This window comes from Balaenoptera borealis, assembly GCF_965194805.1.
Source record: "Balaenoptera borealis genome assembly, chromosome: 4".
Taxonomy (NCBI): Eukaryota; Metazoa; Chordata; class Mammalia; order Artiodactyla; family Balaenopteridae; genus Balaenoptera; species Balaenoptera borealis.
In genome coordinates, this window is record NC_138861.1 from 30,000,355 (window position 1) to 30,014,001 (window position 13,647).

Here is a 13,647-nt window from a genome sequence, read left to right on the forward strand (position 1 = left end):
AGATAATGTCAATTGTTTTCCAAAGTGAGTACACTAATTTATATTCCCACCAGTAGTGTATAAAACTTTCACTTGCTCTGTATTCTTACCAACCCTTGATATTGTGAGACTTTTTAAGTTTTACAAATATGAGGTGTGACGTGCTGTCTTATTTTAGGTTTCTCTGCAGCAAATTTGAGCATTTCTAATTCTTAATTGCACTTTCATCCTTTTTTTCCTGTAAAATTCCTCTTCCTATGTTTTGCCCATTTTAAATCACATCATTAGTCTTCTTATTGGTTTGTATGATATGTTTTTATATTTGGGAGGCTAATGCATTGCCAGTTATATGTGGATAACTAGATATCGTCACCCAAATTTTGATTTGCTTTTAATATGGCTTAAGATATTTGTGGTTGATAGGAATATTGGTGCCAGTTCTTCACTCACCTGTAATAGGGTGATATGTTCACAGCCTTTGTCCTGTAGCCATGGTTTCCCACTCCAGTGGGATTATGACACCCAATGAGATAGGAGTAGATATGATACAAGCAGAGGCATTAAATGTGCCTGTGTGGTTCAGCCTCTTGCCATCTTGTGTTCCTGCCATTCTCAACAAGAAGAGCATGCCCTGGTTTAGCTACTGGTCCAAGGAAGATACCTGGAGCAAACGCAACCCAATCCCAAGTCTGGAACCAAGCCCAAGTGATATGTAGCTTACCTGCAGACCCACATACAAGAAAAAGAATGCTTGTAGTTATGAAATTTGATTTGACATGATTTATTACACCTCATTACTACAACAACAGCTGAGTCAGAACTAATGGTCAAAGTCATTAATTTAATATTGCTGAATTGATCATTCCTTTCCTTTAGAGTTTGCATATTTTATGTCTTGTTTAAATCTCATTTCTTCCAGTCATAAACATGTTCTTTGTATGTTGCTCAGAAACATCTTTGCTGTCCCAAGTTTATCAAGATAATCTATTACATGTGCATTTAAGCCTATTTATAGTGGGGAATTGATTTTGTGTTATGTGTGAAGTAGGGCTCAAATTTACTTATTTTTTAACCTGAATACCACAGTTGCTTTGGCACAATTTATCCATTCTCCACGATATACAATGCTGTCTTGTTTCCACATAGAGTTATTTATAACTGTGCCTATATCACACTGTCTTGATACCTGGAGCTCTTTAGTATGTCTTGACATCAGGTAGGGCAAGTCTTACCTTCCTATTATAGGAAGTTTTAGCTATATTTCTTCCTTCATTTATCATATACATATTATAATCAGCTTGTCAAATTCCTTGAAAACCAGATTCATATTGGATCTATAGATAAATTTGGAAACATTGGACAGGTTTTTTTTAAACTAATTAATTTATTTTTTGGCTGTGTTGGGTCTTCGTTTCTGTGCGAGGGCTTTCTCTAGTTGCGGCGAGCGGGGGCCACTCTTCATCGCGGTGCGCGGGGCTCTCACCGTCGCGGCCTCTCCCGTTGCAGAGCACAGGCTCCAGACGCGCAGGCTCAGTAATTGTGGCTCACGGGCCCAGGTGCTCCGCGGCATGTGGGATCCTCCCAGACCAGGGCTCGAACCCGTATCCCCTGCATTGGCAGGCAGATTTTCAACCACTGCGCCACCAGGGAAGCCCCAACATTGGACAATTTTGCAACATTGTTTCATTATCCAAAAAACCATTTTTAAATCTATATCTATTTTATTTAATGTCTCGTAAAGTTTTATTATTTAATTCGTGAAGGTCTTGCACATTTTTAAAAAGAATTATTCTTGGTTGCTTTTAATTTTGTCACTATTTTGCAGGTATTTTTAAAAAACTACATTTTCTAAGTGTTTGTAGCTATTGTATAGAAATGCAACTGAGTTGTGTATAAAGAATTTTTTACTCAACAACCAGATTAAAATCCATGATTAAATCTAATAATTTATCTGTATAATACTTTGTTTTCTAGCTAGAAAATTATATCATCTGGGATAATGATTGGATTTTTAAATTCTTTTCCAATATTCACAACGTTTCTTTTCATTTTTTCTCCATTATTGCCCTCAAGGGGACCTCTAGTACAATGTTGAACAGCAGTAAGATAGTGGACTTCTTCCTTATTCATGAATTTAAATGAAATGATTTTAATCTTTCACCACTTAGTATGTTTGCTTTATGTTTTTTGATTTTGTATTTCTATCAGATTAAATACATTCCCTTTGAAGGCTCCCTACATGGTTGATGAATTTTGTTAAATGCTTTTCCTGCATCAACTGAGATGATGATATAGTTCTTCTCCTTTGATTTGTTAATGTGGTGAAGTACATTAATAGATTTTTTAAAAATGTTAATCTAACCTTTCACTCCTGGAATAAACTTAATTTGGTCATGACATAGTGTATATTATACAGACATTTATACATACAGATATGTGGCCAAAGTTTGTTTTGTTTTATCTTGTTTGCAAAATTGGTTTATATTTTTTCTTCCTTATCCTGTCCTCTAGCTTTTTAATCACAGTTATGTTAGCCTAACCAAATAAGTGGGGTGTTTTTCCTGTTTCAGACTCCAAGAAGAATTGGTGTAAAATCAGGATTATTTGTTCCTTGAATGTGAGGTAAAATACATTTGCAGAAGTCATTTGGATGTGCTGTTTCTTTTATGAAAAAATTTTAAAATATCGATTTAATATCTTTAAATGTAATAGTGTTACTCAGGTTTTCTTTTTTTTTTCTTTTAGTAAATAATACTTTTCTGAGCATCTGTCCATATCATGCTAGTTTTCAAATCAATTGCCTTAAAGCATTTTAAAAAATCTCTGCTCATTTGCAATTATATCCTCTATTTATTCACCAAATTTTGTTTGTTTTTACCTACTTCAGTGTTTCCCCTAGAATAACTTTTGACTTATTTGATATTGTAATTTTTAAATTTTATTTTATGTATTTTATATTTGTTTTCTCTCTCATTAATTTCCCCTAGGAGTTGCTTTACATATGTCTGCTATAAATATCATTTAGCTGATATTTATAGTTTGTGTGAATGTCTGAAAATCTTAGTTCCTTACCTGAAATATTCAGGCCATTCACATTTGATTGTGATCTCTTATGTGTTTGGACTTATTTCTATCATCTCAGTTTAGGCTTTCTATTTTTTATTACATGCTCTATTTTTTCCCCAGTTTTTTCTTACAAAACTTATTTTGCATTAACAATGTTTTCCACATTATTACATTTTTTTCTTTCTATTTGTTTGGAAGTTACACAGTATCTTAAATATTTTTTATAGATTATAGGAATTATGATGCTCAAACTTAACTTTGTGAAGTCTAAAATTAATCAATATGTTTACCTTTTCTTTCAGAGTGCTTTAGCTACACACAACTTACCCAGTTTTATAACCTTTAGATTTGTAAAAGTTCAATCCTGTCTTTTTTTTAATCCTGTCTTTTTAATACTCACAAATTTTATATTATTATTATTATTGCTTTATACTGTGAACCTTCCATTAGATTTAACCACATCCATACTTTCCTTAACTCACCATTTCATCTTGAATTACAAACCTGTGTCCTGGGATCATATTCCTTCTTCCTGAAGTACGTCTCTTAGAATTTACTTTAGAAAGGCTTTTGATGGTAAAAGCTCAGATTTTGTATTGATTACAAATATCTTTTGTTGAGTATAGAATGCTAGGTTGACAGTTATTTTTTCTCAATGCTTTAAAGAAAGTTTTGCATTCCTTTCTGGTTTTCAACAAGTTAAGTAATCAGCTGTCACTTAAATTGTGATTTTGTTCTACATAATCTCTTTTTTCTTTGGTTGGTTATAAAACCTTTCCTTTGTCATTTGTGTTCTGCAGTGGTGTTGCATTATGTCTAGGTGAAGATGTTTTTAAAATTTACTTATCCTGCTAGGGATTTGGTGAGCTTTCTAAATTCAAAAGTGTATTAATTAATCAATTATGGAGAACTGTAAGACATAGGTTACAATTTCCCAAGTTTCTGCATTACCACTTTCCAGAACCCTAGACAGAGATTTATTACATCATTTTCTACACTTTCCCCACATCACCTAACCTCTCTTTCAAACTTACTGTTGCTTATCTCTCTGTTTTACATTCTAGCTTCTTTCTCTTTTTTTAACATCTTTATTGGAGTATAATTGCTTTGCAATGTTGTGTTAGTTTCTACTGTATAACAAAGTGAATCAGCTATACGTATACATATATCTCCATATCCCCTCTCTCTGTGTCTCCCTCCCACCCTCCCTATCCCACCCCTCTAGGTGGTCACAAAGCACCCAGCTGATCTCCCTGTGCTATGCAGCTGCTTCCCACTAGCTATCTATTTAACATTTGGTAGTGTATATATGTCCATGCCCCTCTCTCACTTCGTCCCAGCTTACCCTTCCCCCTCCCCATGTCCTCAAGTCCATTCTCTACGTCTCTGTCTTTAAACCTGTCCTGCCCCTAGGTTCTTCAGAACCTTTTTTTTTAAAATTTTATTCCATATATATGTGTTAGCATATGGTATTTGTTTTTCTCTTTCTGACTTACTTCACTCTGTATGACAGTCTCTAGGTCCATCCACCTCACTACAAATAACGCAATTTTGTTTCTTTTTTTGGCTGAGTAATATTCTATTGTATATATGTACCACATCTTCTTTATCCATTCATCTGTCGATGGACACTTAGGTTGCTTCCGAGTCCTGGCTATTGTAAATAGAGCTGCAATGAACACGGTGGTACATGTCTCTTTTTGAATTATGGTTTTCTCAGGGTACATGCCCAGTAGTGGGATTGCTGGGCTGTATAATAGCTCTATTCTTAGTTTTCTAAGGAACCTTCATATTGTTCTCAATAGTGGCTGTATCAATTTACATTCCCACCAACACTGCAAAAGGGTTCCCTTTTCTCCACACCCTCTCCAGCATTTATTGTTTGTAAATTTTTGATGATGGCCATTCTGACTGGTGTGAGGTGATACCTCATTGTAGTTTTGATTTGCATTTCTCTAATGATTAATGATGTTTGTTTCTTTTTGTTTTTATTTCCATTTCTCTAGGAGGTGGGTCAAAAACTATCTTGCTGTGATTTATGTCACAAAGTGTTCTGCCTAAGTTTTCCTCTAAGAGTTTGATAGTATCTGGCCTTACATTTAGGTCTTTAATCCATTTTAAGTTTATTTTTGTGTATGGTGTTAGGGAGTGTTCTAATTTCATCCTTTTACATGTAGCTGTCCAGTTTTCCCAGCACCACTTATTGAAGAGGCTGTCTTTTCTCTATAGTATATTATTGCCTCCTTTATCAAAAATAAGGTGACCATATGTGCATAGGTTTATCTCTGGGCTTTCTATCCTGTTCCATTGATCTATATTTCTGTTTTTGTGCCAGCACCATACTGTTTTGATTACTGTAGCTCTGTAGCATAGTCTGAAGTCCAGGAGACTGATTCCTCCAGCTCCATTTTTCTTTCTCAAGATTGCTTTGGCTATTCGGGGTCTTTTGTGTTTCCATACAAATTGTGAAATTATTTGTTCTAGTTCTGTGAAAAATGCCATTGGTAGTTTGATAGGGATTGCATTGAATCTGTAGATTGCTTTGGGTAGTAGAGTCATTTTCACAATGTTGATTCTTCCAATCCAAGAACATGGTATATCGATCTATTTGTATCATCTTTAATTTCTTTCATCAGTGTCTTATAGTTTTCTGCATACAGGTCTTTTGTCTCCTTAGGTAGGTTTATTCCTAGGTATTTTATTCTTTTGGTTGCAATGGTAAATGGGAGTATTTCCTTAATTTCTCTTTCAGATTTTTCATCATTAGTATATAGAAATGCAAGAGATTTCTGTGCATTAGTTTTGTATCCTGCTACTTTACCAAATTCATTGATTAGCTCTAGTAGTTTTCTGGTAGCATCTTTAGGATTCTTTATGTATAGTATCATGTCATCTGCAAACAGTGACCGCTTTACTTCTTCTTTTCTGATTTGGATTCCTTTTATTTCTTTTTCTTCTCTGATTGCTGTGGCTAACACTTCCAAAACTATGTTGAATAATAGTGGTGAGACTGGACAACCTTGTCCTGTTCCTGATCTTAGTGGAAATGGTTTCAGTTTTTCACCATTGAGAATGATATTGGCTGTGGGTTTGTCATATATGGCCTTTAATATGTTGAGGTAAGTTCCCTCTATGCCTACTTTCTGAAGGGTTTTTATCATAAATGGATGTTGAATATTGTCAAAAGCTTTCTCTGCATCTATTGAGATGATCATATGGTTTTTCTCCTTCAATTGGTTAGTATGGTGTATCACATTGATTGATTTGCGTATATTGAAGAATCCTTGCATTCCTGGGATAAACCCCACTTGATCATGGTGTATGATCCTTTGAATGTGCTGTTGGATTCTGTTTGCTAGTATTTTGTTGAGTATTTTTGCATCTGTGTTCCTCAGTGTTATTGACCTGTAGTTTTCTTTCTTTGTGACATCTTTGTCTGGTTTTGGTATCAGGGTGATGGTGGCCTCGTAGAATGAGTTTGGCAGTGTTCCTCCCTTGCTATATTTTGAAAGAGTTTGAGAAGGATAGGTGTTAGCTCTTCTCTAAATGTTTGATAGAATTCGCCTGTGAAGCCATCTGGTCCTGGGCTTTTGTTTGTTGGAAGATTTTTAATCACAGTTTCAATTTCAGTGCTTGTGATTGGTCTGTTCATATTTTCTACTTCTTCCTGGTTCAGTCTCAGAAGGTTGTGCTTTTTTAAGAATTTGTCCATTTCTTCCAGGTTGTCCATTTTATTGGCATAGAGTTGCTTGTAGTAATCTCTCATGATCGTTTGTATTTCTGCAGTGTCAGTTGTTACTTCTCCTTTTTCATTTCTAATTCTGTTGATTTGAGTCTTCTCCCTTTTTTTCCTGATGAGTCTGGCTAATGGTTTATCAATTTTGCTTATCTTCTCAAAGAACCAGCTTTTAGTTTTATTGGTCTTTGCTATCGTTTCCTTCATTTCTTTTTCAGTTACTTCTGATCTGATCTTTATGATTTCTTTCCTTCTGCTAACTTTGGGGTTTTTTTGTTCTTCTTTCTCTAATTGCTTTAGGTGTAAGGTTAGGTTGTTTATTTGAGATGTTTCTTGTTTCTTGAGGTAGCCTTGTATAGCTATAAACTTCCCTCTTAGAACTGCTTTTGCTGCATACCATAGGTTTTCGGTCATTTTGTTTTTTAGCTTATTTCTTTAAATCCAATTTTCTGTTTACTTATATATTTTTAACCTGATATTTAAGATTCTTATTAAGACACATGTTCAAGGAAATGTACCAATTATGCATATTCATTTCAAGAAATCATCCAATCCAAGAAATATTTTCTTAAATAGACTTTATTTTTTAGAGGAGTTTTAGGTTCACTGCAAAACTGAGTGGAAGGTACAGAGATATTCCATATATGCCTATACACAGAGACACACACACACATATAACCTCCCCACTGTTGACCTTCCTCACCACAGTGGTATATTTATTACAGTTGGTGAACCTGAATGACACATCATAATCACCCAAAGTCCACAGTTTACATTATGGTTTATTCTTGGTGTTTGTATGTTCTATAGGTTTGGCCAAATAAATAATGATATGTATCCAGCATTATGGTATCATACAGAACAGTGTCACTGACTTAAAAGCCTTTTCGAAATTGTTTTTTACTTACTAATATGCATTTCAGTTTCCTCCATGTCTTTTCATGGTTTGATAGCTATTTCTTCTTAGCACTGAATAACATTTCATTGTCTGATATACCACAGTTAATTTATCCATTCACCTACTGAAGGACATCTTGGTTGCTTCTAAGTTTTGGCAATAATGAATACAGCTGCTATAAATACTTTTTGTGCAGATTTTTGTGTTGACAAAGTTTTTAACTCATTTGAGTAAATACCAAGTAGTGTGATTGCTGGATCATATGGTAAAAGTATGTTTAGTTTTGTAAGAAATTACCAAACTGTCTTCCAAAGTGTCTCACTCTTTTGAATTTCCACCAGCAATGAATGGGAGTTCGTGTTGCTCCACATGCTCAGCAGCATGTTCTCAGTGTTTTGGATTTCGGCCATTCTAATAGTGTGTAGTGGTATCTCACTGTTGTTTTAACTTGCATTGTCCTGATGACATAGCATGTGAAGCATCTTTTCATATGCTTATTTGCCATCTGTATGTCTTCTTCGATGAGGTGTCTGTTCAGGTCTTTAGCCCATTTTTTAATTGATTTGTTCATTTTCTTATTGTTGGGTTTAAGAGTTCTTTTTATATTTTGAATAAGACTCCTTTATCAAATATGTCTTTTGCAAATATTTTCTCCCAGTCTATGGCTTGTCTTCTCATCCTATGGATGCTGTATTTTGGACAGCAGAGGTTTTTCATTTTAATGAAGTCCAGAGTATCAATTATTTCTTTCATGGATTGTGCCTTTGATGCAGTACTTTAAAAAGTCATCACCATAACCAAGGTCACCTAGATTTTCATCTATGTTATCGTCTAAGAGTTTTACATTTTATGTTTATGTCTTTCATCTATTTTGAATTAATTTTTGTGAAGGGTGTAAGGTCCGTGTCTAGATTCATTTTTTTTTTTACGTGTGGATATCCAGTTGTTCCAGCATCATTTGTTGAAAATACAGTCTTTGCTCTACTGTAATTCTTTTGCTCCTTTGTCAAAGATCAGTTGACTATATGTATGTGGTTCTATTTCTGGGTTCTCTGTTCTTTTCCATAGACCTATTTGTCTATTCTTTTGCCAATACCACACTGTCTTGATTACTTTTGCTTTATAGTGAGTCTTGAAGTTGGGTAGTGTGAGTCCTCTGACGTTCTTCTTCAATATTGTGTTAGCTATTCTGGGTATTTTCCCTCTCTATATAAACTTTAGAATTAGTATTTTTGCTATCCATAAAATGACTTGCTGAGATTTTGATTAGGATTGCATTGAATTTAGAGATCAAGTTGGGAAGAACGGACATCTTGACAATATTGAGTCTTCCTATCCATGAATATGGAGTATCTCTCCATTTACTTACTTTAATTTCTTTCATCTGAGTTTTGTAGTTTTCTATATATAGATCTTATACATATTTTTTTAGATTTATACCTAACTGTTTATTTTGGGGGGGTGCTAATATAAATGATATTGTGTTTTGAATTTCAAATTCTTGTTAATTGTGGTATATAGGAAAGCAATTGACTTTCCTATATTACCTTTGTATCCTGCAACCTTTCTATAATCCTTGCTAATTCCAAGAGTTTTTATTTTGGATTTTTTATGTAGATGATGATGTCTTCTATGAACAAAGAAAGTTTTATTTCTTCCTTCCCAGGTTCCAATCTGTATACATTCCCACCCCCCCCCCCTTTTTTTTTCTGGTCTTATTGCATTAACTAGAACTTCCAATATGATGTTTAAAAGGAGTGGTGAAAAAGAGCATCCATTCTTTGTTCCTGATGTTAATGGGAAAGCTTCAGATTTCTCACCATTAAGTAGTGATGTTAGCTGTTAACTGTGGGTTTCTTGTAGATGTTGTTTATCAAGATGAAGAAGCTCCCCTCTATTCCTACTTTGCTGAGGGTTTTTATTGTGAATGAATGTTGGATTTTGTCAAATGCCTTTTCTGTATCTATTGATAGAATCATGTGATTTTTCTTCTTTGGCCTGTTGATGTGATGGATAAATTAACTGATTTTTGAATGTTGAACCAGCCTTGCCTACATGAAATAAATTTCTCTTCGTCATGGTGTATAAAAATTCTTTTTATACATTGCTAGATTTGATTTGCTAATATTTTTTGAGAATTTTTGCATCTTTATTCCTGAGATATATTGGTCTGCAGTTTTCCTGTAATATTTTATCTGGTTTTGGTATAAGAGTAATGCTGGCCTCATAGAATGATTTAGGAAGTATTCCCTCTCTTCTCTCTCCTGGAAGAGATTATAGAGAATTGGTATAATTTATTTCTTAAATGTTTGGTAGAATTCACCAGTGAACCCAACTGGACATGATGCTATCTGTTTTTGAAGGATATTAATTTTTGGTTCAATGTCTTTAACAGATATAGGCCTATTCAAGTGGTTTTTTCTTCTTATGTGAGTTCTGGGAAATTGTGTCTTTCGAGGAATTGCTTCATTTCAACTTGTGTATCAAACTTGTGTGCATAGAGTTGTTCATAAGATTCCTCTTTTATCCATTTAATGTGATGTCCCCTCTTTCATTTCTGATATTAGTAGCTTTTGTCTTCTCTCTTTTTTTTTTTTTTTTCTTAGTTAACCTGGCTAGTGCTATCAATTTTATTGATCTTTATAAAGAAACAGGTTTGATTTGATTGATTTTCTTGATTGATTCCCTGTTTCCAATTTCATTGATTTCTGCTCTAATTTTTATTATTTTTTTTCTTCTGCTTACTTTGGATTTAATTTGATCTCCTTTTTCTAGTTTTATAAGGTGAAAACTTAGACTACTGATTTGAGATCTTTCTTCTTCTCTAATATGTGCATTCAATGCTGTACATTTCCCTCTAAGCACTGCTTTCACTGCATCCCACACATCTTCATAAGTTGGGTTCTCATTTTCATTAAGTTCAAAGTATGTTTTAATTTCTCTTGAGACTTTTTTCTTTGACCCATGGGATATTTAGAAGTGTGTTGTTTGATCTCCAAATATTTTGGGATTTTCAAGCAATCTTTCTGTTGTTGATTTCTAGTTTAATTCCATTGTGGTCTGAGAAGAGACATTGTTCCATTTCTAGTTTTTAAATTTGTTAAGTTGTATCCCTCCATTCATTTATTTTTAATATATATGTGTCTTTATATTTATAGTGGGTTTCTTGTGGACAAAATATAGTTGGGTCATGTTTTTTGATCCACTCTGGCAATCTTTCTTTTTTAATTGGTGCATTTAGACCACTGACATTCAAAGAGATTATTGATATAGTTGGATTAGTATCTACCATATTTGTTACTGTTTTCTGTTTGTGGCCCTTGTTCTTTTTTTCCTATTTTTGTTTTCTGCTCTTTTCTACCATTTGTGGTTTTAGCTGAGCATTTTCTATGTTTCCATTTTTTTCCTTTCTTGGCATACTAATTATACTTCATTTTTTAAACCTTTTTTAGTGGTTTCCCTGGAGTTTGCAATATACATTTACAGCTAATACAAGTCCATATTCAGATAACACTATACCATTCACAGGTAGTGCTAGTACCTTATAATAAAATAATCCTAATTCTTCCTCTTTGGTATCATTACTGTCATTCATTTCACTTATATGTAAGTATATATATATACATATATATATACACAAGATATATACATAAGCACACATAATCAAATACATTTTTACTATTATTATTTTGAAAAAACTGTTATACTTAAATTAAGAACAAAAAACCCAGAAGTTTTTATTTTACATTCACTTATTCCTTCTCCAGTGCTCTTCTCTTCTTTATGTAGATCTGAGTTTCTGACATATATTATTATCCTTCTCTCTAAAGAACTTCTTTTAACATTTCTTTCAAGGCTGGTCTGCTGTAAACAAATTATCCTAATTTTTATCCTAACTTTTCTGAGAATTTTGTATATTCCTCCTTCACTTTTGGAGGAAAGTCTGTAGGGACAGAATTCTGGGTTTATTTCTCCTACATTTTAAATATTTCACTTCACTCTTTTTGCTTGCCTTGTTTCTGGTGGAAAATTAGAGATAATTCTTATCTTTGCTCCTCTATATGTAAGATATTTTTTTCCCATGGCTTCTTTCAACATTTTCTCTTTATCTTTGATTTTCTGCAGTTTGAATATGATATACCTAAATGGTTTGTTTGTTTGTTTTTGAATTTACCCTGTTTGGTGTTCCTGGATATTTAATTTGATGTTTGACATTAATTTTGGGAAATGCTGTTATTATTCTTTTCTCTCTTTCATCTTCTTCTGGTATTGCCTTTACATGTATGTTATACCTTTTGTAGTTACCCCACAGTCCTTGGATATTATGTTCTCTTCTTTTCCTCTTTTTTCTTCTGTTTTGAAAGTTTCTATTGATATATCATCAAGGTCAAAGATTCTTTCCATATTCCTGTTCAGTCTACTAATGAGCCCATCAAAGCATTCTTCATTTATCCTCTAGATTTCCTTTTTGCTTCTTTTTTAAAGAAAAAAAGAGATTTCCATCTCTCTGATTACATTTCTCATCTGTTCTTGATGCTGTCTATGCTGTCTATTTTATCCATTAGTACCCATAGCATATTAATCATAGTTTTAAAAAAAAATTTTTTCTCGTCTGATAATTCCAACATCTGTACCATATCTGAGTCTGATTCTGATACATGTTGTGTCTCTTCGAACTCTTGATTTTTGCCTTTTAGTACACTTGTGATTTTTTTCCTGATAGCTCTGCATGATTTATTGGGTAAAAGGAACTGTGATAAATAGGCCTTTAGCAATGTAGTAGTAAGGTGTAGGAGGAAGAGAGTCATTCTATAGTTCTATGATTAGATGGCAATCTGCCAATCTTTTAGTGGGTATGTGTCTCTGAACTGTAAACTACGCAAGTGTCTCTCAGCTCTCCCTGTCCCCCTCCATGGAGCGAGATGACCACAGTGGGCTGGAGTTAAGTATTTCCCTTCCCCTGGTCACTTAGGTCTTCATAAAACCCCAGTAGTATAAGCTCTGGTAAAATTGTTTCTCTTGAGAGCAGTCCTTGTTTAGGAAAATAGAATTCTCTGGTGTATTTCAAAATAGTTCTTTTTCTCTTCCCCTTGCCAGAATCACAAGGGGACTTTTCTCTGATATTCACTAGGAGAATCTGGTTGAGCTCCTGGAGATAAAAATCACAGAGTGCAGGAGCACTTCTCTGTCTGGGTCCCCCTGGAGTTTTTACCTCTCTGACTTGTCTACATGGAGCTTCCATCAGTTCACCAACTATAATTCAGGTTTCCCAAGCACTGGTTCCTATGAGAGATTTTCCTTGGGGTTCTCTGCTCGGGTAAGTTGTGATTATTTGTATTTGCTTGTCAGTTACTCCAGTTTTATTGTAGATGCAGTGGTTTGCCCTGTGACATCGCTTCTATGATGGATCCAAGAAAAGCTATTGATTTTTCAAGTTGTTCACCTTTTTACTTATTATTAGGATGGAGTGACAACTTCCAGGCTTCTTACATGTTGGTCCAGAAGCCTGCAGCTCTCTCCATCTGGTACATTTTACATTTCATATTTTTTTATTTCTAGAATTTCTATTTCCTCTCAACCCAAATTTTCCTGCTGAATGCCTATGATGTTTTTTATTGCCTCTATTATTTTGTTATACATCATAAGTATACTTATATTGTTTTCTACCTTTAATAATTCTGAAAATTTGAAATATTTATGGATCTAATTCTATTTCTTTTTTCTACTTATCCTTGCTCGTGTATTCTTGTCATCTTGTGGTTTTACAAAAATCTCATTGTGAGCCTATGTTTGTTGAAACTTTATTTGTGAGGAGTTGTGAGGCTTAGTTTGAGGGTATATATTCCTGCAGAGATGATTTGCTTTAATTTCTGCCAGCCACACGGAATCCCTTCGATAACTGAGCCACCGTAATTTCTTTTCTTAGTGTTTTCGTTTTCATTGTACAAGTACTGTAATTTCAGACCTA

At 34.0% G+C, this 13,647-nt stretch overlaps 1 protein-coding gene across 2 annotated transcripts in view; it reads left to right on the forward strand.

Moving 5' to 3' along the window:
• BANK1 (B cell scaffold protein with ankyrin repeats 1) overlaps positions 1-13,647 on the forward strand; it is a 485,507-nt gene that overhangs the window by 73,877 nt on the left and 397,983 nt on the right. Inside the window, exon 1 of one of the 2 annotated variants that reach the window (XM_082390996.1) lies at positions 6,374-12,996. The exons of the other annotated variant lie outside the window; for it this stretch is intronic. The gene's annotated coding sequence lies outside the window, so the exon portion shown is untranslated. Of the gene's footprint in view, positions 1-6,373; positions 12,997-13,647 lie in introns of those variants that run through there. 2 annotated transcript variants of the gene reach the window in all.